General features: G+C 45.7%; 1 pseudogene across 1 annotated transcript; it reads left to right on the top strand.

Annotated features, from left to right (window-relative positions):
- The first annotated feature begins 12,807 nt into the window (after positions 1–12,807).
- Positions 12,808–13,572, top strand: LOC310800775 (SPRY domain-containing SOCS box protein 1 pseudogene; annotated as a pseudogene). The gene has a single exon. The product of its transcript is annotated as an SPRY domain-containing SOCS box protein 1 pseudogene (transcript).
- The last annotated feature ends 10,524 nt before the right edge of the window (positions 13,573–24,096 follow it).

Raw genomic sequence — 24,096 nt, 5'->3', positions numbered from 1 at the left:
GAGCATATATAGGCCAAATAAAATACAAATACTCAATAATAAAATCCAGTAAATAAAATAGAATAAAGTAATCAGATCCAGTAAAAGTGATAGGTGTCATTCAGAGGATGAGGTGTCATTCAGAGGATGTTGCATCATGCAGTGGGGGAGAAGAGAGAAAACGAGATCATTCTGCCCAAACTTTCATCTAATCTCATGACATCCAGCCATAGGCTATATTTTTTTCTATCCGATGCGTTTAGAATGTGAGATCCATCCATTGTTCCATATCCCCTTTCCCCAAGTCTTAGGTTGTAACTTATAGGCAATAAAAGAAAATAATTGTGAAAATGCCAAGAACTGTCTGAGATCGTCTTTCCTGCACTTACAAAGCCGGGAGAAACCAAGAGAATGAAACAGACGATTCATGATTGAAGCTGCGAGGAAAGACAAAGGAACCACCATGACGGACATTCCCAGAATGAAACGAATATGAGGGGTGGTAAGAGCAGCTACAACCAGACTTTTAAATAAGATTGATGGGGAACTAACGAAGAGGGAACCGTACCTTGATGTATTGGAAGAATATATGGAACTGTTGTTAAGCAAGGAACAAAGTCTAGTTGAATATGACAGAGACATTGAAGCAGAGACTGATGTGGATGAATTGGAAGATGAAATAAACACTGCTCTAGAATATATGGATGGTATATGTACACGGAAAACAAGGATCAAACAAGCAACGCGCACAGGCTCAGATGGAAATTCAAGCGCTGGTTCAGGCCGGCAGAACAGACAAAGAAATCACAGTCACACAGTCAAACTTCCCAAACTTGTCATACAGAAGTTTTCTGGAGAAATAAGTGAATGGCAAGGATTCTGGAGTCAATATGACACGGCCATACACAAGAACGACAGTTTAACAAAATCAGACAAGTTTAATTACTTGAAGTCATTCCTACATGGCACAGCTGCCAGTACGGTAGCAGGCTTTGCTTTGTGCGATGATAATTATGATTCTGCAATTCAAATGTTAACAAGTCGATTTGGCCGCAAAGATTTGGTGATAAATGCGCACATGAATAAATTATAAAATTTGACTCCAGTGAAGAGGGCAAATGATGGGGCGGCTTTGCGTAATTTGTATGACAACTGTGAAGTGCAGGTGCGCAGCCTGGATGCGCTGGGCGTTGTATCCGATGCATATGGTAGCCTATTGTGTCCCATATTGCTCAAAATGATTCCAGAAGAAGTTGCTCTTGCTTTCACCCGAAAGGAAGCTGACCAAGAGCTCAAAGCAAAGGAACTGATGGACTTTCTGAAATTGGATGTGGAAAGCAGAGAGAGGACAGCTAATCTGACTCAAAGAAAAGACAGTTTCCAACATGAGGAAAGGAACGTGCGCCATGATCGGGAGCGCGAGAAGGAGTGCAGAATGAGACGATCATATGGCACCACACCTTCAGCTGCGACATTTCATACATGGAGTCCAAATGAAGAAAATGACTGTCTGTTCTGTGGAAGACATGATCATAAGTCCCGAGAATGCACAGAGTTTACTGTGGATATTAGAAGAGAAAAACTGAAACGTTTTGGTAGATGTTTTTCATGTCTTGGGCCCAGACACATCGCGCGTAACTGCAGAGCGCACAGTATTGTGTGTGATCTATGCGGCAAAAGACATTATAAAACAGTCTGTGTGCACCAAACAAAACGTGTTCCAAATGATAAAAATAATGAATCAGATCCCACAGATACTGTAGTCTCAGTTTTTCCATGCAATGCTGAAGGCAACACTGTATTGTTACAAACTGCTACTGTTTGGATAGATGCGCCTAGCCAACGACAACTCGCCAGGTGCTTGCTCGATGGTGGGAGTCAGCGCAGTTTTATTCAAGAGGATATTTCTGCTATATTAAATCTACCCGTAGTGGGGACAGAAACGATAAGACTACACACATTTGGTTCTGTAACCTCCAAAAGAGTAATTGCGAAAAAGGTTAAAGTGCGCCTGAGAAATCTGAAAACAAATGAAGCAGTAGATGTAGAATTACTTGAAACTCCGACAGTGTGCTCTTCAAACATGCAAATAGCAGATGAAAAAATAAGAAGATCCCTTGAAAATAAAGGCCTGCAAGTTGCCGACACGCCTGTAAGAGGCATGGAAACAGAGGGTCTTGGAATTTTGATCGGAGGAGATCAATATTGGAACATAGTCTCAGGACGCACAGAGAGACTTGACAGTGGACTTGGCTGTGGAGAGTAAATTTGGATGGCTGATTCAAGGTGCAGTGTCTATACCTGTGATGAGCGTCACCACCGAACCCGAACCTCTGGATGTTGGAGTCTTTCACCTGAGACGAACAGATGCTGACAGATCAACTACGCAGCTTCTGGGAAACGGAGTCCCTAGGAATTCATTTGGAAAGTGGGCGGAGCTCAGACGCAGATGCACTGCTTAAGTACCAACAATGGGTAAAGTACAACAATGGCAGATATGAAGTTTGTTTGCCTTGGAAGGATAACAATTTAAATTTGACTTCTAATTACAATACAGCAATGAACCGATTTAATAGTCTGACTAGACGATTTAACACGTTCACTGCCGTGGACGAGTTAACTCGTCAAAAAAACAACAACGGTTGACTGCCGTCGACGAGTTAACTCGTCAAAAAAAAAAAAAAATTTTTGATGGTGGGACGTTGATCAAAGCCCCCTACATTTCCTATAAAAATATGGGAGCCACCGAACGTGTACAACCCATTCCACCGACCCACTAATACCCCTTTTCCACCTACAGGAACCTGGAGCCTGGGCTGGAGCTTTGCTCAAAACTGGCGCTCAGTCGGAGCCTGGAGCCCCAGATTATGAACCCCTTTCTTGTTCCACCGCGAGAGCTTTGAACGAGAGCCACGTCATTACGTCATTGGATACGTCGGTAAAAAAAAAAAAAAAGTCTCTGATTTCCCAGCAGCACTAGCGGCAGGTTCAGGGTTCATTCAACATGGTGGACGAGTGGCAGCACGTCGGAGTGGCAGCATGTAACCGTGATGAACGAAGTGCTGTTACCATTGCTCCTGGTTTTTCGAGCCTTCATTGAAGCCCAAACAACGCTGGCACAACGCTTCTGTGCTGCTCGTCGTGGCTGCCTTGAACGGCGATTACGTTCGAGAAGACGGGTAATTAACGTTGCCTAATACGTTTTGATTCCGTGGAACACTGAATGGATGCTAATGCTAATGTTAGCTTGTTGTTAGATAACAGTGCAGTCTGAGCTGAGTTCATGCTCACAGCGCAATTGTGTCTTAATAGACTAAACAGACAAATGTTCCGGTTGCAGAAACTGCACTACTTAGTTTTATTTTCGATCAGACTTCCATGATTTGCTCCTTGTATTGAGGTTTGACAGACATCATTGTATTATCATGCAGTGAGTGTTTACACGTGAGTAAACAGGATACTGGAGGCTAACGTGGCAGAGAAATTGGTGTTCTCCAGTATCCTGTTTACTCACGTGGATGTAAACAATGATTTCTGTAAAACCTAATTTCTCAAAGAATCAGGATAAATGATCGTTTTTATATTTATCGCTCTCCACACAGCATAACTTTGCTGATGACAACATGCATCTTTACAATCACTACAATAATTTGATCTCATTTATTTTATTTTATTTTAATCATTCAATTTCTTTCATCTTTACAGGCAGTCTTGTGGCTGATGGAAAGGCGGAGGTCACCCGTTGTCTGGACACACCCACGATCTCAGCACTGGTGGGACACAATTGTTCCGGATTTCACCCCTCAGCAATTCGTGCAGAATTTCCGTGTGTCCCGGGAGTCGTTTCAGTACATCTGCGGTCGGGTCAGGCATGTCATGGGGAGACGGGATACAAATTACCGTTTGTGTGTCCCGATACGAAAGCGGGTGGCAAATGCCATCTGGAAGCTGGCCACTGGTGGTGAATACAGGACCATCAGCCATCTTTTTGGGGTAGGCCTGAGCACTGTGTTTAATTGTCTTCAGGATTTCTGCAACGCAGTCATCAGGGTGCTGCTTCCTGCCCACATTACATTTCCCGATGCAGACAAGCTGGTAGAAATGGCCAATTTCTTCCAAAATCATTGGAGAGTACCACAGTGTGTTGGTGCAATAGATGGAAGCCACATTCCGATAATAGCACCAGAGGAGTTTCCTCGGGACTATTACAACCGTAAGGGGTGGTATTCAATTGTTCTGCAAGCAGTTGTGGATGGCAAAGGTCGTTTCTGGGATGTATGTGTTGGCTATCCAGGGAGTGTGCATGATGCTAGAGTATTGCGACAGTCACATTTGTGGGATGCCCTAAGTGACGGGGAATTACTCAGTCAAAACAAAGTGACTATTTCTGGCTGCAATGTGGGACATTATCTGATTGGTGACGCGGCCTACCCCCTGCAAAATTGGCTTATGAAGCCATTATCGGACACTGGCAGACTGACCCCTGAACAACGCAACTACAATTTCAGGCTGAGCAGTGCACGATCGGTTGTGGAGACGTGTTTTGGGAGGTTTAAAAGGCCGATGGAGGTGCCTCCTAAAGAGAAATGACACCAGGCTGGAGCTGAGCAAGAAAATTACGCTGGCCTGCTGTGTGCTGCATAACATCTGCGAAGAACATGGCGACCATTTTGCTGCTGAGCCTGTAGACAGGCAGGTGAACATTCAGCCTCCTGTCCAGGCATTACCTGAGCATGGTCATCCAGAAGGGACTGATGTTAGAGCTGCACTAATGGCGTACTTCACAACAAATAAGTGATCATGAAAAGGGAAAACACCCTCTAATGAACCTTGAAAACATTTTGTGCAGCTGGTATACATTTCTGCATGTTTGTTCTGAGTCAGAGTTGTACATTTTAAAGTTTTTTGAATTTGTTTCATCCAATTTTCATCTTTTACTTTCAATAAATGAATAGAAATAACTATGGTAGTGGTGTTGTTTTGTTTTAGCAAACATGAGATCATAATGTGATGCAAAAAACAATCAAAAATATTGATATAGGGACTAATGATAAAGTGGATACTTCCTACATGTACCAAAAATAAACTAATTTCAAATGAAGAAAACCACTAAGTTTAAGTACATGTTTATTCAGTTAAGTTTCTGTGTCAGGGACCTCTCATGGCCCAGATGCCATTTGAAGATTACTGTACCTGTAGGCTGTCATTATCTGGGCATTGATGACCCAAAGCAACAAAGTGACTGAGGGGATCAGGGGCCACATTACAGAAACTCCCTATCTTATGTCTTAAGTTAGGATAGGACTAGTTTAAGATAGGATTTTTTCTGATTTCGTATTACAGAAGCAAATCCTAACTAACTTTAGGAATCCTATCTTATCTTGCTAAATCCTATCTTATGTCTTGTTAGGCAATCCTAAATACTCATCCAGCATCGGTTATCAACTTTTCTGTCTGTTACCCTAGCAACCACTAGCAACAGACACCTCCTCCTTCTCAACTTGCGGGGGAAGTACTGTAGGAGCGCTAGTAGCCTGCTATTAGCTAGTAGGCTAACGATGTGTGTTGTTGTTGTCGAACATTTTTGAGATTGTGGGGCAATGGACCAAAAACGAAGGGCATTTAACTTCAAGGCAGATGAGTTGAGGTCTTAGTGACCGCCGTAGAAAAGGTTAAAGACGTGCTTTTCGGAAAGTTTTCAGCCACCCTCACGCGGGAGGTGAAAGAGAGGGAATGGGCTAAAATAGCAGAAACCGGGCAGAGCCCCGTGTCGCCTAGTCGGTCTCTCCAACACAGGTCTCAGCTCCTCGGCTAGCTGCAGTATCATGTCCCGGGGCAGTCTATATCGATTAACGAGCATTCTGTCATCAAAACGCAAAACGTCATTCGGGTCCCGCATGAGCCTTTCGGTAAATAAATTGAGCCTGTTGACATTTTGTTGGTTTTGCAAATGTATAACAGCGCAGCGTAGGTAGGTAGGCTATAAATTATAACGAGATGCAAGATGGCTGTTGTTCCAGTTGAAAATAGCGTAAATTAGTTAGGACAGCATAGCTGGCATCTTAAGTTAGGAGAGCTTTTTTAAGATTTGGGGGAGTTGGGACGCTTCTGTAATACGCTTTTCCCATTTTAAATTAGGATGAGAATATTGACTTAGGAACTGTTGTTCTGTAATGGGTGTTTTCCTAAATCAAGTCCTAACTCTAATTACCATGGTTACCAATCATTTAGGATAGGATTTGGAATTTAGGAAGTTTCTGTAATGTCGCCCCAGAACTGCATCCTGACCCAGGGTTACATCTGCTCTCATTAATGATGATGAGAGTATGATTGTATCAGTGAAACGTTTGTGTGAATGAGCTTGTCACTGAAAGGTTGGTGAGGATTTTGAATAACTGATTTTACCTGTGGTGGATCTTATCTTCACATCAGAATAGACCGTGCTGTCAGCTGCATCAGCACACCTCACTGCTCAGAATGATCAGATGAATGTATTTATTAAAACATATGTTTTTATATTTCACCATTGCTGCCTATGTTCATTTCCAACCCGTTCTCACTCCGAGCGCGTAGCATATTGACGCTTTGTCCCGTCCCTTGTGTGTCGCTTGTTACTAACATGGTACCCTTGAGCGACACATGAAACGACTTGGGCTTTCCGACTAAACTCAATGCAAACCCATGGAAGTCATCTTTGACGCTTATGGCAACTGCTCCCCTATTAGCCTAACTGCTCCCCCATTAGTCAAATGCTCCCCCATTAGGGTCTGGAGGAGCTAACCTCTCCCAGACCCTAACCCTAAACCTAACCTCTCCCACCCCCCATGCCTAAACCTAACCTCCCCCAGACCCTAACCCTAAACCTAACTTCTCCCACCCCCCACGCCTAAACCTAATCTCCCTCCAGACCTTAATGGGGGAGCAGTTGACTAATGGGGGAGCAGTTAGGCTAATGGGGGAGCAGTTGCCATAAGCGTCAAAGATGACTTCCATGGGTTTGCATTGAGTTTAGTTGGAAAGCCCAAGTCGTTTCATGGGTCGCTCAAGGGTACCATGTTAGTAACAAGTGACGCACAAGGGACGGGACAAAGCGTCAATATGCTACGTGCTCGGAGTGAGAACGTGTTGTCATTTCATGTTTATAATTTGTGTACTCACCTTTCTTGGGAAAGTTTTTGAGTTCAATCTTAGAATAGACGGGGTCACTGGATTTGCCTGCAGGGCCAGCTGAAATGTAGATGTTACCACTTATAGTGAGTTCAGTTATTTCAGTGATCACATTTCCAACTGCTCCATGTTAATCCTAAAGTATATAGGGTACTAGATTCAGTGCCCCATGTTAATCCTAAAGTATATACTGTACTATATCTAGCCTACTACACACTCTGAAACAGCTAGCTACACGAAAAGCAACAAAACATGTTTAATTGCCTGTCAATGTATGAACAGAAAAACTCCTTATTTATGTATTGTGATTGGCTGAAACTTACCTGACACCTTGGGCACATGTAGTCTCATTATGTGGTAGCAATGCTTTCAGCTGCCAGCGAGCTGTCATATCAAAGAACTAAACTTTGTACACCATAAGGGACAGTGCTTTAGATAAACTAATGATATCTATACTCTTTATTAAGAGGTTGAATTGGTTTAAGTTATCATAAGTTAAGTTGAAGTATATTCAGTTAAGTTTCTGTGTCAGGGACCTCTCATGGCCCAGATGCCAGTTGAAGATTGCTGTACCTGTAGCTATAATTATCTGGGCATTGACGACCCAAAGCAACAAAGTGACTGAGGGGATCAGAACTGCATCCTGACCCAGGTTACATCTGCTCTCATTAATGATGATGAGAGTATGATTGTATCAGGGTTACATCTGCTCTCATTAATGATGATGAGAGTATGATTGTATCAGTGAAACGTTTGTGTGAATGAGCTTGTCACTGAAAGGTTGGTGAGGATTTTGAATAACTGATTTTACCTGTGGTTGATCTTATCTTCACATCGGAATAGACCGTGCTCTCAGCGGCATCAGCACGCCTCACTGCTCAGAATGATCAGATGAATATATTTATTAAAACATCACTTTTTATATTTCACCATTGCTGCCTATGTTCATTTCATGTTTATAATTTGTGAACTCACCTTTCTTGGGAACGTTTTTGAGTTCAATCTTAGAATAGACGGGGTCACTGGATTTGCCTGCAGGGCCAGCTGAAATGTAGATTTTACTACTTATTGGAATTTCAGTCAGTCAGTTACTTCAGTGATAACATTTCCAACAGCTTCATGTCCTAAAGTATACTGTACTATATTCAGTGTCCTCAGAGCCTTTGACAGTAAAAATAAAGGCACAGTCAAACTCAAAACCTTCATTCCATGATACCAACTAAAACCTCATACATAAGTATTGTTGAAATGGGATTTGTTCAGTGATATGCCATTTTTGAGATCTATGGGCTCTATCGTCGCAAAGGCGGTAATTTTGCATTAGCGCCCGTTTTGCGCCCGAATAGTGCTGCGCAAAGCCGTAATTGTGGGCGCGTCGGCCCGCTGTGCTTGGCGTCACCTCGTCGCAAACCTCCATATAGGCGTGTTTATGCCCAAAAGTATTGACAGGTGTGATCATGTCCATTCCCCTTAAAAGCCACAGCGTCACGTCTGTGACAGCAGCTTCCTTCTCGCTGAGTGGGCTGGGCAAGCAGAGGGGCAGAGTGAGAGAGAGAGGGCGAGAGACAAAAGAGAGATGGGGGGGGGGGGGGAGAGAGAGATGTGAGGCTGTCATGCATAGAAAATCAAATAAAACGCGCTCATGCCCACCTGTGAATCACCTGTCTATCATTGCCATTTCACACGCTGAAGAAGGGCTGCTGCCCGAAACGTCTGTGTGGCAATAAAAGTATTCAACTTGGAGTGCTGTCCTCCTTTCTGGATGGCTGTCATGCAAGTTCAACGGTCCTAAAAAATCTAACTCGACCCAACCTGCTTGAGACGCGGACCGAGCTCAACTCGCCCGCTGTTGTCACATAGACTCAGCTCAAGACCGACTCAGCCCGACCAAAAAACAAACAAACAAACAGTTATTAGACCTAGGACATTATAAAAAGTGTGCAATTAATGCTGGCGCAGCTCAAATACAATGGGAACGGTATGTATGTGTGTTACTGTCATACATTTTTTTCAGCTTTCATGCTATGTTGTTATGGATGGTATGCTTATTTCTTTTCGGGCTCTCTCTCCTGCATCGCCACTGCGGGGCTGCTGTGTGCGTAATTACGCAGCCAGCATACTGGGAGCCGCGCTGAGTGATGCCTCTATTTGAAGTTGAATTTCGTTCCACCAGCACACATTTTCTTAATCAGCTATTTTTTATTAATTTCTATTCATGTATATGCATTGAATCCGACCAATTTAGTCCAATAATTCATGAGAGAATTGTGAGTATCTTCCGTCACTGTCTGCTTGATGGCGAGAGGGACTTCAGCTGTACTCGTGACAAAACCAGACATCGAATTTTCAACATAGTTAACTTTTGCAGTAGGCCAAGGTTACTGGCTATTACTAGGAGATGAGGCAGTTAAGTTGAGCTGGGCAGTAACATTATAGGCCACTGACAGTATGCCCTGTGTGTCTCTCTCTCTCTCTCTCTCTCTCTCTCTCTCTCTCTCTCTCTCTCACTCTGGGACGAGGGAAGTGGAGAGGGCTATTGCGGTGCTATTAAACATAGCCTAATGGTTGGAAAAGATCAGCATTTGCTTATTTTCTCCTACCTCTTCTCCTACCTAAAGTAATCTACTGTTACACCACAGACCTGTATGGTCGGGAATTATGTAGCCTAATAAAACCATGACAAACTAATTCTCATTTTTAACACATTCACTGCCAACAGTTTTTTTTTTACTGTAGGTAGCTTCTGCCAAGGTTTTTTTTTGAGGATTCTGGCTCATCTTTCAAGAGCCGAGGATTATTTTCTGCTTGGACTTTGTGAACACAAAATATCTCAAAAGTACTAATAGAATGTGTGCTTTCTCTGTCTAAAAGAGTTAGTTTGTAGAGTTAGTAGTTATGTAGATATTAGCCGTTGAATACAGCATGGTTTCAGCGTCTGAGACAGAAAGCTGAGATAATCGCAGTTTTGTGAAATTCAATCAAACAGGCAGAACAGTCACTTTAACCATTTATTTTTGGCATCAGTGAGACATCAGACATCTAAACAATATAGTTCTGAACAGTAATTTCCTCCATAACAGCACCCGCACCCCCCTCTCCTTCAAACTCCTCCCTCTGTGGGCGTGTCTCTGGTGGCTTTGCAGCGTTTGTCACAAGCGAGTTTCTGCTGCCTGTCTGAGCAGCATCCCTCCCTGGCGGCCCCCTCGTCGGCGAGTCTGGATGGGGCTCGCTCGTTTCTTGGGTTTTCGGTTGAGAGCTTTGATGAAGCTTTGTGCGATTCTGGGCTTATGCTGCCTGTTTCAAAGTGTGTTGTACCCAGTCTATTTTTGGAACCCCCCACTGTTGTGCGCCACCGTTGTGCACCAGCGCGAAAGCGTTTTCGCCTACAGTATGAGAATGAGGCTCGTTCGTTTCTGGGTTTTCGGTTGTGAGCTCAGCTGGAATGAAGCTGCGTGCGATTCTGGGCTTTCTGCTGGTGTTTCAAAGTGTGTTGCACCCATAATCTATTATGCAAATTTGCAATCCCCCACCGCCAGCTCCCAGCGCGAAAGCGAAAGCGTTTTCGCCAATCCATTTTCATGAGAATGGCTTCCTCACGCTGCTGTTTTTGCTTGGCTTCCTCTAGTCTGGAGAGCACTGTCGCCACTTAGTGGGTCGGTGGAATGGGTTGTACACATTCGATGGCTCTCATATTTTTATAGGAGATGTAAAAGGGTTAGATGCACGTCCCACCATCAATTTTTTTTTTTTTTTTGACGAGTTAACTCGTCCACGGCAGTCAACCGTTGTTGTTTTTTTGACGAGTTAACTCGTCCACGGCAGTGAACGTGTTAACACATTGAGTGCCAGCCATTTTTTCAATCCTGTAGGTAAGTTGTGCCAGGTTTTTTTTTGAGGATTCTGGCTCATTTTACAAGAGCCGAGGATTATTTTCTGTTAAGAATTCGTGAACACCAATCATCTAAAAATAACTAATAGAATGTGTGCTTTCTCTGTCTAAAAGAGTTTGTTTGCAGAGTTAGTAGTTATGTAGATATTAGCCGTTGAGTACAGCATGGTTTCAGAGATTTTCAGAGAGTTTGGAGATAAATGGATTTTTAGAACCACCTCACGTGCCTGTGATTATGGGTGCCCTTGTCTCCCACTCTGTGCGCTCTCTCTCTCTCTCTCTCTCTATCTCTCTCTCTCCTCTCTCTCTCTCTCTCTCCTCTCTCTCTCTCTCTCTCTCTGAGAGAGAGAGAGAGAGTGTGTGTGTGTCTCCAAACTCCTCCCTCCGTCTGTGCTGCGCAGTGCTCTGCTGCTGGGAGTTTGAGCAGCGACTCTCCCTGGCAGCGAGTGTGGATAGGTCTCACTGTCTCTTGGGTTTGAGAGCCCCGATGAACCCCCGTGCGACTCTAGGCTTTATGCTGCTCACCCAGTCCATTTCTGGAACCCCCCACCGCAGCAGCGCGAAGCGTCCCCGCCTACAGTATGAGAATGAGGCTCGTTCGTTTCTGACTGTAAAATCGCCAAGCCATTTCCGCGGGAGGCGGCTGCTTTTGGTCCACGGGTCCCGTGGCTGTGGCTTTGTCTCTGTCTCTGTCTGGAGAGAACTGTCGCCACTTAGTGGTCGGTAAAATAGATTATACACATTATCTTGCTCCAATAGTGATATAGAAGACGTAAAAGTTGTTGATTGATGTCCCACCGTCAAAAAAAAAAATGTTTATGTAAGACGAGATATCTCGGCTCTGGCACTCAAGCGTTGGATTATGTAAGACGAGATATCTCGGCTATGGCACTCAACGTGTTAAATCAAGGTGTGTGTTTTTTCTGCAATGTAGGCTATAGTTGAAAATCAATGTGACATTCTGAAGAGGGAAGTGTTTGCGTGCGCGAGGTGTTGGAGAGAGAGTGACATCGATCCATGCCATGCGTAATGTATCCAAGCGAGGATTTCCTGCACTGCGCGGATAATACTGCATGTGCCGAGGTGCAGTGGGGTTTTTAGCGCTAAGACCTGCTATTAGGTGGTCGTGAGGTCTCCAGACCATATTTCAAGCAGAAGGCCACACATGCATAATCCGATCACCCCCTAGACGACAGCCTAGACAACGATACCCTGTTTCGGATCGGCCACGGAGCGTATCTGCCTTCCGAGACGTCTGACAACACCGGCGGAGCGGCCGTGCCACAGGCTGCCAACGTAGCCACGATGAGAAGGCCCGGCGCGCGCCCCCGCGGCACGGGGCGCGCCACTGAGACGGCCCGTGGGAGGAGAGCAGAAGACGAAGCGCTGCGCGCGCGGACGCCCAAAAACGCGCACGAGCGAGCCGGAGCGAGAGGCGGCTCGGCGCGGACGAAGACCAGAAGAGGAAGCTGCCCCGAGAGCTGGGAGTCGTCGGGGTAATGCAGGCCGCGGGGCCGCCGTGAGACGCTATGTTCCACGCCATGTTCTTCCTGGCCCCATTCGCAGCTCCGCCGAGCCGACAGGGGTCGTCAAGAGCCATTATGCTGTCCCTGCTAGATGCCAGCAGATCGGTGGAGGCTCATCTGAGGGCTTTGGAAACCCCCCCCCCCGTCCCCCCCACGTTCGCCTCAGCCCAGCCGGCTCAGCAGCCGATCCCGCCCCCGCCTGCGCAGCAAGCCGACGTGTTCCCCACCACCACCCAACCCGCCCAGATGGATACCCTGGCGTCTGCCACGCCCCCGAAGCACACCAAGCCCTCTCGGCTGGACCGGCTGCTGGACATGCCGCCCGCCGGCCCGGACGTCCAGGTGCAGCACTCCTGGAACAACGACGACCGCTCGCTCAACATCTTCGTCAAGGACGACAACAAGCTGGTGCTCCACCGTCAACCCGTGGCGCAGAGCACGGACGCCATCCGCGGCCGGGTGGGCTACACGCAGGGACTCCACGTGTGGGAGGTCAGCTGGGCCAAGCGCCAGAGGGGGTCCCACGCCATGGTCGGAGTGGCCACGGGCGACGTGCCGCTGCATTTGGTGGGCTACACGGCCCTGGTGGGAAACAACACCGAGTCCTGGGGCTGGGACCTGGGCCGGTGCCACGACGGCGAGAACCACGCGGGCAGAACCTACCCCGCCTTCCTGGAGCCCGACGACACCTTCATAATACCAGACTCGCTGTTAGTCGTCTTGGACATGGACGAGGGGACGTTGGGTTTCATAGTGGACGGACATGACCTAGGGGTGGTGTTCAGAGGACTTAAGGGCAGGAAGGTGTACCCCGCAGAGAGCGCCGTGTGGGGACACTGCGAAATACGAATCCGGTACATAAACGGACTCGATCCGGATCCCCTCCCTCTGATGGACCTGTGCAGGCGCTCTGTGAGGGCGGCTCTAGGAAGGGACCGCCTGAGCGGAATCCACGGACTGCCCCTGCCCGCCTCTCTCAAGAGCTACCTGCTCTACCAAGGACGGGGTTGACGACCACAGCACACCGAGCATACCCTGGAGTACCAGTCACCCGTGGACGCGAAAGGACCCATGAGGGAAGTATCAGTATTTCAGTATTAAAACGGGCAATCTACCAGCCCAGTAAAATTAGACATATTCATCTCTTAAATACTCCGTCTGCCCGCAAACGGCCCGCCCCACCAAACAAGAAATACTGACTTACATTGCTCTGAAAACACCACATGTACCGTAGGTGTCCCTTGTGTCCTGATTAAATAAAGCGAAGCTGACTGACAATTTATTTGGCTGTGATCTGACTATTCTATCCAGTGGGCATTTCAGCCTGCCTATTTCCGACGCCTATGCGGAAATCGCTTTCTTGCAAATGGCCAGTGGGGGTCACAATTCACAATTCCTCCTGACAGCATGTTGTTGAGATCATGTGATATGCCGGTAATAAAAAAATAAATAAAATAATAGTAATAATAATAATAATAATAATAATCACGCAATGGGTCATTCAAACACCCCTGGCCCATGGAGCATGTCTGAGCATCAGCTAGAATGAGCGTTACTGTATAACTTTCAGACCGAAGCCAGACGGCCCAGGGAATGCTGACGTCTTTTCCGTGTCAAGCTACCCGGTCTTAATACACCACTTCCTGTTCTTAACGAATTTCAAAGTAAAATGCCTCTGGCGTCTCTTTTAACCATAAATAATACCAAAGATAAAATAATTAATACAGCGTCACGCTAGTCAGGTAACAAGAGGCTGCGAATCCCATTGTTATATGTGGCCAACCATAACATATCACTGCGAGTCGCAACTAGCAGTCTATGGTGCATTTGCAAGGCGGTGAAACCATTGCTTTCTCTCATTTGTTTATTAACTCATTCACTGCCAATATCTGACTGGCATTTTTGGCACAGGCCAAGTATTTCCATAATGTTTGGTCATCTTTCAAGACCCACAGTAAATTCTGTACTAGGACTACAGTGATGTCCAATACCTCGAAATGAAGATCTAAGTCTCTACTTTCATCCCCAAAAAGAAAGTTAGCTTTTAGCATGTTCTGTACTCTACTTATAACCCTTTTTATACACCCCATGTTCACCAAAAAAGCCTGTCTGGGAAGAGAAAAGGGAGAAAAAAGCATTTTTGTAAAAGGGCACAATCTCAGGCATAACTCACTCTCAATTCTTTTATTTTGAACTGTATTGACATCAGACATGTAAATATTATTCGTTAGGACACAAATGACAAAAAAAAAATATATATATATATATATACACACATGAAGTGCTTTTTTTTTACATTCAACAATACAGTTTACTCGGTGTGAGTGTGCAGACAGACAGACAGACAGACAGACACACCGACAGACAGACAGACAGACAGACAGACAGACAGACACACACACACACACACACACACACACACACACACACACACACACGATCCCCCTTTTAGATTTCTAACCCAACATAGGATAAGCAATAACCACGCCCTGTGGCGCTGGGATTGGCCAGGAGCAACACTGGAGGACACGCAGCCCAGCGATTTCATGAACCAACTGAAGAGCTCTTGAGAAGGACAGCGGGCTGCTGTGAGTGCCTTCTGCCCGCTGCTGCCTAGCTGTTCCTGTGTTTATTTTTGATTTGTTCTGGTCCTCGTCCTCGTCCCTGTCATATCAACTCTGCTATTTGATCGTTCCCGTTTTCCCCTCGGCTATTCAACACGTCCTCACCGCCCTCGCAAACTGATCGATCATTTCCTCATTCCTCCGATGATCAAACACATCTCTTGATTACTTTCTCCCGTTTTCTCATGGCTGGCACAGAGGAAGGCGACTCCAGCTCGTGCAGCGCGCCGAGGGCGTTTCAATTGCGTTTCTCCTGTCTGCACAAGGAAGCGTTATTGTTATTCTACCCGTTCTCTGCTTTTCCTCATGCTCAATTTCAAAACAACAGCTGCGGTATGTGTTTGATCGCGTGCTGTCGGCTACCCTTTGAAGGCAGGGACCTGTGTCTGTGTGACAGGCTGGGCAAGTGTTTGCTGCAGGCGCTGCACCAATAAAAACAAAAACACGTCAAACACGTCCTTGGCGGGGAAGGCCATTGCTGATAACACGTCAAAGACGTCTTTGGCGGTGAATGAGTTAACCAGTTTCTTTATATCTCATGCATTAAGCATTACATTTCAGCTTTTGCCGCCAGAATGAACCGTTTGCCCCATGGATCTTTCAGTCTGTCCAGAGTGCCCGAGATGCTACGGCACTTCAGCATCAGTGCTTCTCCAAGCCGGTTCCCGTCAATCACCGTGAATCTGCCCAGACTTCCCCGCGGTCTGGCCCCAGCTGCGCCAGCAGGGCTATGAGCAGTCCGTAGCAAACGGGCGTTTGCTCAGGGGAAAAAGATGGTCGCTATATGATGACATCATCACCGGCCGTCACCGCCCCAGACCGCCCCCCCGGCCCCCCCGTTCCTCATCGCACCTCGTCACCACATGACAAGATCCTGGTTCATCCTGCGCCTCAAGCGGACGCCCCAGAAATCCAGCCACCCCTTCAGGACCGGAGCGGCCACCTCAGCCGCCGGCAAAGAGTGTCCTCCGCCTCCCTCCAGCAAACGGGCCGCCGGTCCTCATCAGCATTCTCCAGCTACATCCGCCCGGAGCAGGCGGCCATACTGGCGGCCCAAAGAACCCTCCTCCCTTTATCGGCAAGCATGGCAACGAACAGTGTCCCGGACTTCCGTGCCAAATAATGTCTCGTTGGTGGTGGCTCCCCGAAAAGCACGGCGCCCAGTAAGGCGCAATAAATCTCCCGGTTAATTTTTGGGGGAAAAGAGAGGAAAGAGAGAGAGTCAGAGAGAGTCAGGCCAAGCTGGGAAGCGGCAGGCTAAATCGTGAGGTGCCAAGGCGGCCAAGCAGGCCAAGCTGGGAAGCGCCAAGTTAAACGTTAATGTACCAAGATCGAAGGCCCGACCGAGTTGGGTAGCGCCAGCCGCAAATAGCCGTAAGTCGCTAAAGGTCGAAGGCCAGAAAAGTACTATCAACTACTAATGTACCAAGATCGAAGGCCCGACTGAGTTGGGAAGCGCCAGCCACAAATAGCCGTAAGTCGCTAAAAAGGTTGAAGGCCAGAAAAGTACAATCAACTACTAACGTACCAAGATCGAAGGCCCGACCGAGTTGGGAGCGCCAGCCGCAAATAGCTGTAAGTCGTTAAAAGGTTGAAGGCCAGAAAAGGATCAACTACTAACGTATCAAAATCGAAGGCCCGACCGAGTTGGGAAGCGCCAGCCGCAAATAGCTGTAAGTCGCTAAAAAAGGTCGAAGGCCAGAAAAGTACAATCAACTAATGTACCAAGATCGAAGGCCCGACCGAGTTGGGAGTGCCAGCCGCAAATAGCTGTAAGTCGCTAAAAAAGGTCGAAGGCTAGAAAAGTACAATCAACCACCGGTGCCCGCAGATCTCAATTAACCTCCGGTAATCAGATCTTCCTTTTGGGGGATCTCCTAGCCTATGCAGATGCCCTCCTCTTGCCTCAAGAGCAGCGCCACTGGCCAATGGAGTCATGTGCCAAAGTATTTGCCATGCATGCCGATTGCTAAATAAAGTTTGTTAAATCCTACCAACCGGCCTCTCATGATTGAAGTGAGGTCTCCAGACCATATTTCAAGCAGAAGGCCACACATGCATAATCCGATCACCCCCTGACGTCAGTCAAGTCCTAGTATGACGTGGTCAGTCAAAGTCCTGGTATGACGTCTGTAATGACGTCAGATATGACGTCAGTTAATTCTCATATATATAGCAAGGGTTCTACGTCACCTCTCTCTCTCTGGCCGATCATAGCAGCAGCTAGCTTCACAGCAGTCCATCTCCCCTGAAGCCGTCCTCCGAAGCGTTGTTTTGCCCCACCCACCTCCCCAGTCTGCCACCAACGAGTCGTGACTCCTGATCCCCCACGGGGGGGGGGGGGATCTCCTAGCCTATGCAGATGCCCTCCTCTTGCCTCAAGAGCAGCGCCACTGGCCAATGGAGTCATGCGCCAAAGCATTTGCCATGCATGCCGATTGCTAAATAAAGTTTGTTAAATCCTACCAACCGGCCTCTCATGATTTAATTAAAATTGCGTGCATTTTTCCTAACACTTTGCGCGAAAACACCTTGGCATGGGCGCGTCGCCCAAACCTGTGTTTACGCTCAGAACCTGCCGATGATATCTTGCAAAATGTGCAAAATGACATTTGCGGGAGGCAGACGATAGCCTAAGAGGCATGCAAAGGCCAGTATTTAGCACAGACACGCCTGGGACACGCCTACACCTGTTTTTGCGCTTAGATCCCAGCGCAAAACTGGATGGTGGAGGCAGACGATAGCTTAAGACGCAGGGAAGATGGCATAAGAGGTGCGCAAACGATAGCGCCTGTACGAGGATAGGGCCCTATGTCTGCAAACCTATATTATTCGGCAGCATATCCACCTCATGGGAGCATATTGTATTGATTTATACAGAAATGTAACTGTTTAAAAGTGATATAATTGTCTGGGTAGACGTGACCTCCCTGATTTCTAAGTTAAAACAGCCCCGAAATATGTTGGGGATGCAATTCTCGGCGGGGATGCGGAAACGTTCAGGCGCAAATTAGAGCCGTGCCAAAATCATCTGCGCCCCCAAAATGCCTGCGCAAACGGGATTTGGGCAGTCTTAAGTACCAGAATTATTCACAGGTGTGGCCAGGCAAGGCATTACGTCAATCAAAACCAATCAGATCGCGCGACGCATGCAATATGCTGTAATTCTCTCCATGCGTAATAGAGTGCAGGGGCGGACGCATAATCGGGCGCGTCGGGCAAATGCCCGGTGGCCTGGCCTGGCCTGGCCTGCAAAAAAAAAAAATTGTGCCCGCAGTCAGGCCACTCACTGAACAGCAGGCCAGGCGCTGCCTACTGGTTTACTAGTGGTTTTATTACTTTATTCAGGGTTAAAGTGGGTGCATCTCATTGTAAAATTGGACTTGGCCCAAATTGGGCTTCAAATGGCCCAAATTGGGCTTCAAACGGCCCAAATCTAGCTTTAAATGACCCAAATTGGGCTTCAAACGGCCCAAATCTGGCTTCAAACGGCCTAAATTAGGCTTCAAACGGCCCAAATTGAGCTTCAAACGGCCCAAATTTTTTGCCGCCGCCCTTCGGACGCCGGCACGCGCGTCGGCCCGTATCGGCCTGGCCTGCTTGGTTTCTAATACCCGGCCTGAATTATGATCCCAGTCCGCCCCTGATAGAGTGGACTCACTCGTGCCGAGGACATAGAGAGATGGAGAGAGCTTGTGACAGATCGGCTGTGGTGCCAACGACCCTCCGGCTTATGGGATAGCAGTAGGTGAATAGCCTATTGCAAGTAGGCTACAATGTACACGTTTTCTCAATTCATTTACCATAACCCCTCCTTGAATGTGATACAAGTTTCTCAGTGAATTATAATTGATTGCCTCACCGAATAATCTGCTGGTTACCCAATTTTAGCAGCAGAGGGTTAGGGCTAGGGTTAGGGCACGCCTATGCCCAGTACAATTATAACAGGCATGCGCTTGTGCCCGCCCCCAATTTGCATTGTGCATGGCGTTAACACTAGCAAAGCCGGGACATTTTTACCTACCACAAGGGCCAGAAGAGGGGTCGACTGACCCCTAGTCATTTGAATGAGAGGCTGTGCATTTGCACCTCTTGTGTGGAGTCTCCCTGTCAATTCTATTCAAATGCGAAATGAATTCTATTCAAATGCTAAATGTACTGGCCGGGGAGAGGGGAGGTGTCTCTGCTATCATGGCAAATTTGTCCTCCACAAGGCCGGCAGCCCTTGTGCTCTTGTCATCAAAGCGTAGATAGCGCATGATATGGGTCTGATTTTGAAAATGTATGAACACAGGGTCGTACAACAGACATATTTAGGAAAAGTCAAGAAAGTAGGGATTTGGAACTCGATCGAGTGCAAAGATATATTTTATTTTAACTCACAGGGGTCACGTGACCCCTTTGACGGCCCTTCTAGTGTTAAACGAGCGTAAACGCTAAATTACCGCTTTTGTGAAGATAGGGCCCCATGGCTTGAAGGCTAACCATGGAGAGGAGTCTGTTACCTTGATCTGGTCTCTGGTGTGTAGTGGAGCCCTGGTTGGTGCTCTGAGACTGGATGGGCCTAAGAAATATAGTAAATGTAGTAAATAATGTGGAAGTTATCACTGTTATGGTTAAGATGAGCAAACTGGTGTTGCACTTACCTGCCACAACATCGATCTGCGAAAAATATATTTGTTTTTATTAGTTATAGTCTTGCTTTATAAATTCCTCCTCTGCTACTCAGTGTAATGACACAAGGGAGAACTGCTCAGTTAGTTTGTATAGTCAAAGTGTAATCCCTCTAATGTGTGTGTGTGTGTGTGTGTGTGTGTGTGTGTGTGTGTGCGTGCGTGCGTGTGTGTGTGTGTGTGTAGATATAGATATATAGATATAGATATAGATATTTTTTACATAAATTGGAAGGGGCAAGCACTTCAATTGTTGTCACCCACGGGCACCTATATAATATAATAACTGTTACTTTTGGCCTGATTGGATGCATTTTTAATAGCCTATACATAAATAATTATGAGAGGGGTGCCCTTCTTTCACTTGGGCACCTGCCCCATGAAATGTCTGTCGTAGTGTAGAAGTGGGTCATTTTCAATAACCATAACAGCACACATCTCTAAATAAAGACAGTGTTTTAGCCTAATATAAAGTGGCAGATTACTGAGCTACAAACACTGATTTAGAACTTTTAAAATTAGGGCTGCAACTAACGATTATTTTCATTATTGATTAATGATGATTGATTTAGCAAACGCTAAATTACTGCTTTTGCGACGATATGGCCCGAGATGACTTGGAAATGAGGGAGGATGTAGGACTGAAGTGGTAGGTTTTGAAAATATGTGTCTCATTCCAGCATCGGTTGTAAAGCGCTAATGTTAGCGCTCGCTAGTGCTAACATTAGCCGAACACAGCTGCCTTTGATAGACAATAATATCAACCGATACGTTTAGCTGGAATAAGTAACAAAGGCACACATTTTCAGAACTTGTATAGGCTAGTTAGTCCAACTTACTCTTACTTGCTGACTTCTCCAAGTCATCATTTTTGTTTGGTTCGTATAGCCTTTGCTAGGAGGTGTATTTCATACAACTCCTCTGGCGCACCTACTTAGTCACAAGCACAAGCGCATAACGTTAGCTGTGCCCCTGCAGCAGCCAATCTGCTGTCACAATTGAGCACCTCCATGTCCGCTGCAACAGCCCATTCGCATGATCAGCCGTGGAGTTGTTATTATTCTCAACTGGAAGCATGGGACCGGATGACAAATACACGCTGTAAAAAAGCTGGATGTAGCGGACTTGTCAGTGCAGAGCAAACGCAGGCAGCAGAAAGCCCCAGAGACACTCCCAGAAGGAGGAGTGTGCAGTTGAGGGGGTGGGGGGGGGGAAGGGGGGGGGGGGGGGGCACGCAGAGCATGCACAGCAGCATACAACACCCAGACAGCAGGACAGGATTAGCAAACGCAAGCTAGAATATCTGATGCCCACCAGCAGTAAATCAAAACCAGCAAGAAGCTGCAACCAGCAGCGCACGCAGGGGCCAGCGCTGCTGGTTGGAGCTAAAAAATATTATTTGGCCAAACAAAATTCCTTTGTTTTCACTCTTTTATTGAAGGAAATTATTTTTGAGGTGTCATTACATCAGAAAATATTAGCAATGAGTCAATGATGTGCTTGAAATGCTTCCTTTCACAAAAGGCTGAATATCTCAGGTTCTAGAAAAAAAGTGGCTGTTTTTGGTCAAATCAAGCTATCTTCTCCGGCTCATAACTAAAGAACGGAAAATGGGATCAATAAACTTTTTTTTGCAGGTGATAGAAGAGAGTCTCATCGTTATTTGTGCGTGTTCAGTGTTTAGATAGTAATTATTAAAGAAATTATATGACTGTTTTAAAATGCATTGCGGCCTATGTGGCACAGTACAGCACCTTTTGCCCAAGGGCCGTGGCACTCAAAGTGTTAATGGTCATTTACGGTATTTATTTATTTCTATATGAATAGTTCATTTGCAAAAACAGATTTAAAGCCATTCTTAAAATTAGCCAAATAGACAACACATGCTGATATTCCATATAGCATATCAAAGTGAAAATCATTAGGTGAAAGTTGTAGGCCTAATTATGATCTGCAATAAGATGAAATATTAAAAGATAAAATGCTTATGATATAAATGTATATAGGCCCAATAAGAGGCATAAGAGAAACAAACCATTAATAGGCTATATTGCTTTGTCCTACTTTTCCTGACTTACAGTATATGGAGATGCTGCTTTATCTTCAAAATAATCATGTCAATCTACAATAGGCTATCGAAAAAACATGTCAGAGGTGTCGGAGGCGATGCGAGTGAGCTGCCAAAAATGTACATTCACACTTCAAGTTTTATACTATTTGATTGAATGGTGATAAGAACATAGCCTAATTGACACACATAATTAGTGAGTGCAGACAGAGAATTTTTAATGGCAGAAATCGGTAACGACAGAATCCATGGTTAATCACAGACAGCATTTGGCAGTGAGAGGAGGGGGGAGAGGCACACCGCTGACTGAAGTGAATAGGCCTTGATTAATAGGCTATGATAGATTTCTCTCCCCAATCTATGGTATTTTGATCAAACATTTCTCCATAGGCCCAGTTTGGACTCAACAGGAGGCAGATACTCCAGAATGGCGGCCCTACATGCTGATATGAAAATATGCAATTACAGAGATGATCTTGTCATTTGTTAATTCAAATATATCTTTAATTATGTTTAAATGTTCTGTTCTAGGTCATCGGAGGAGCGGCTGAGTTTGTGTAATGATGAACTTTTTCCATTTCCATTAGGAGACGTGCTGACCATGGGAATTAACCATTAGAAGGTTCTGTGGAGTTGAACAATGCTTTGTGTGTGACAAACTGTTATTTTAAGCTGTTTATGGCAGGTCTGGGAAAACATTTAGGATAGGCTCAGTTAACCATAGAGGGCAGAGGTCACGGAGATCGGCCACATAAGGACATTCCACGGGACCCGCAGGTTGTGGAATCTTCTATGATAAGGACAGCACTGTGTACTTTGATGCTTTTATTATGTGTTGACATTTTGAGGACAGGCTCTAAGGACAAGAGCAGAGCAGACAAGAGGGGTACGGGTTCAAATAGGCTTTTTGGTCTCAGGGAAAATAGAGGTTCAGTGGAATGTGAAATGGTAATAAAGAGATGATTGGATATCTGATATGAAATAAAGTTTAAAAGCATACATTGGATGTGCTGATTTTTCCACAGAGAAGAGAAGATATGCTCAAGTACACAGCACCAATGAGAGGAGTCTGATGTCTGATGTTGTGTGTTGATCAACTTCAATTTGTCCCACTTGATACACAAGGAGAGTGCTATCATATTTAGATAAATAATAGCCTATTGTTATTATTGCAACCAAATGGAAAATAAAGGTATAGTCAAATTAGTTGATAAGTGGTAATTGATAAGAGTTTCTCATCCGGTTTAAACAGGGTGAGTTTTTCTCTGATTTGTTGAATTTAACTATAAGAAACTGTCCTCTTGCTCTTTTTTACACCTCCTAGAGGTGGTTTTCGACCAAGAGGATAGTAAGTTTGAGCTGTAGGAAAAATTGTTCCAGCTTCAGACTGATTAGCTGAATTTGATCCATATCCAGAATATAGTTTAAGTTTATCTAGTCTAACAATAACCTTACATAATGTTCTAAACTAGGACTTTAATAGGTAAATAGCTAAATTAGCTGACCCAAATTATAAGTTGAAAATAGGAAATAAAATGGATGACCAGTATTCAAGTGAGGGTTAGTGCTGTGACCTCCAGTGGAAGCCAGGTCACATGATTGCGGACCAAGAGGAGGAGAAAACATGCCTATCATAAGAGTGACAGACCAATGACAGCCCAAGCAGTGAAGGATGTCCCCAGATGGAGGAGGAAACCTGTGGGGAGAGACCAGCCCACAAGAAGATGCAGTTTAAAAGGACACGCAAAAGATAAGGGAGGGGTCGGTTTGCAGGGGTCTTCTTTTGACCTGCTACATATTTTGCTGTGAGGGAAAGACCACTGGAAATCCACCTCAGAGATCTCTGAATGGGGTAATATAAATACTTGATCTGCTTTGTACTGAATATGCTAAATTCTCTATATAAAATAATGTTCTAAATATCAGAATTGCTTGTTGTATTGATTTTTCATATATCTGGAATGATTGGACACACTGGAAAGGTATTAACATATGTCACACCTTCTGATTGGAGTAAGCTGTTTATAATTAGGTTGAACGAGGTACAGAGAAACCCTTTCCATCAATTGGTGTACCCCGACGTGATCCAGAGAAAAAAGCAAGCATTCTGATCAAGCATTTCAGGAAAACAGTGGCTTAACATCCCGGGAAAATATCAATAAAGGGTTTA

This window comes from Poromitra crassiceps, assembly GCF_964638095.1.
Source record: "Poromitra crassiceps genome assembly, contig: HAP1_SCAFFOLD_64, whole genome shotgun sequence".
In the NCBI taxonomy this organism is placed as follows: domain Eukaryota; kingdom Metazoa; phylum Chordata; class Actinopteri; order Beryciformes; family Melamphaidae; genus Poromitra; species Poromitra crassiceps.
Note: the sequence above shows the minus strand (reverse complement) of the source record. Positions and strands in the feature narration are given on the sequence as shown.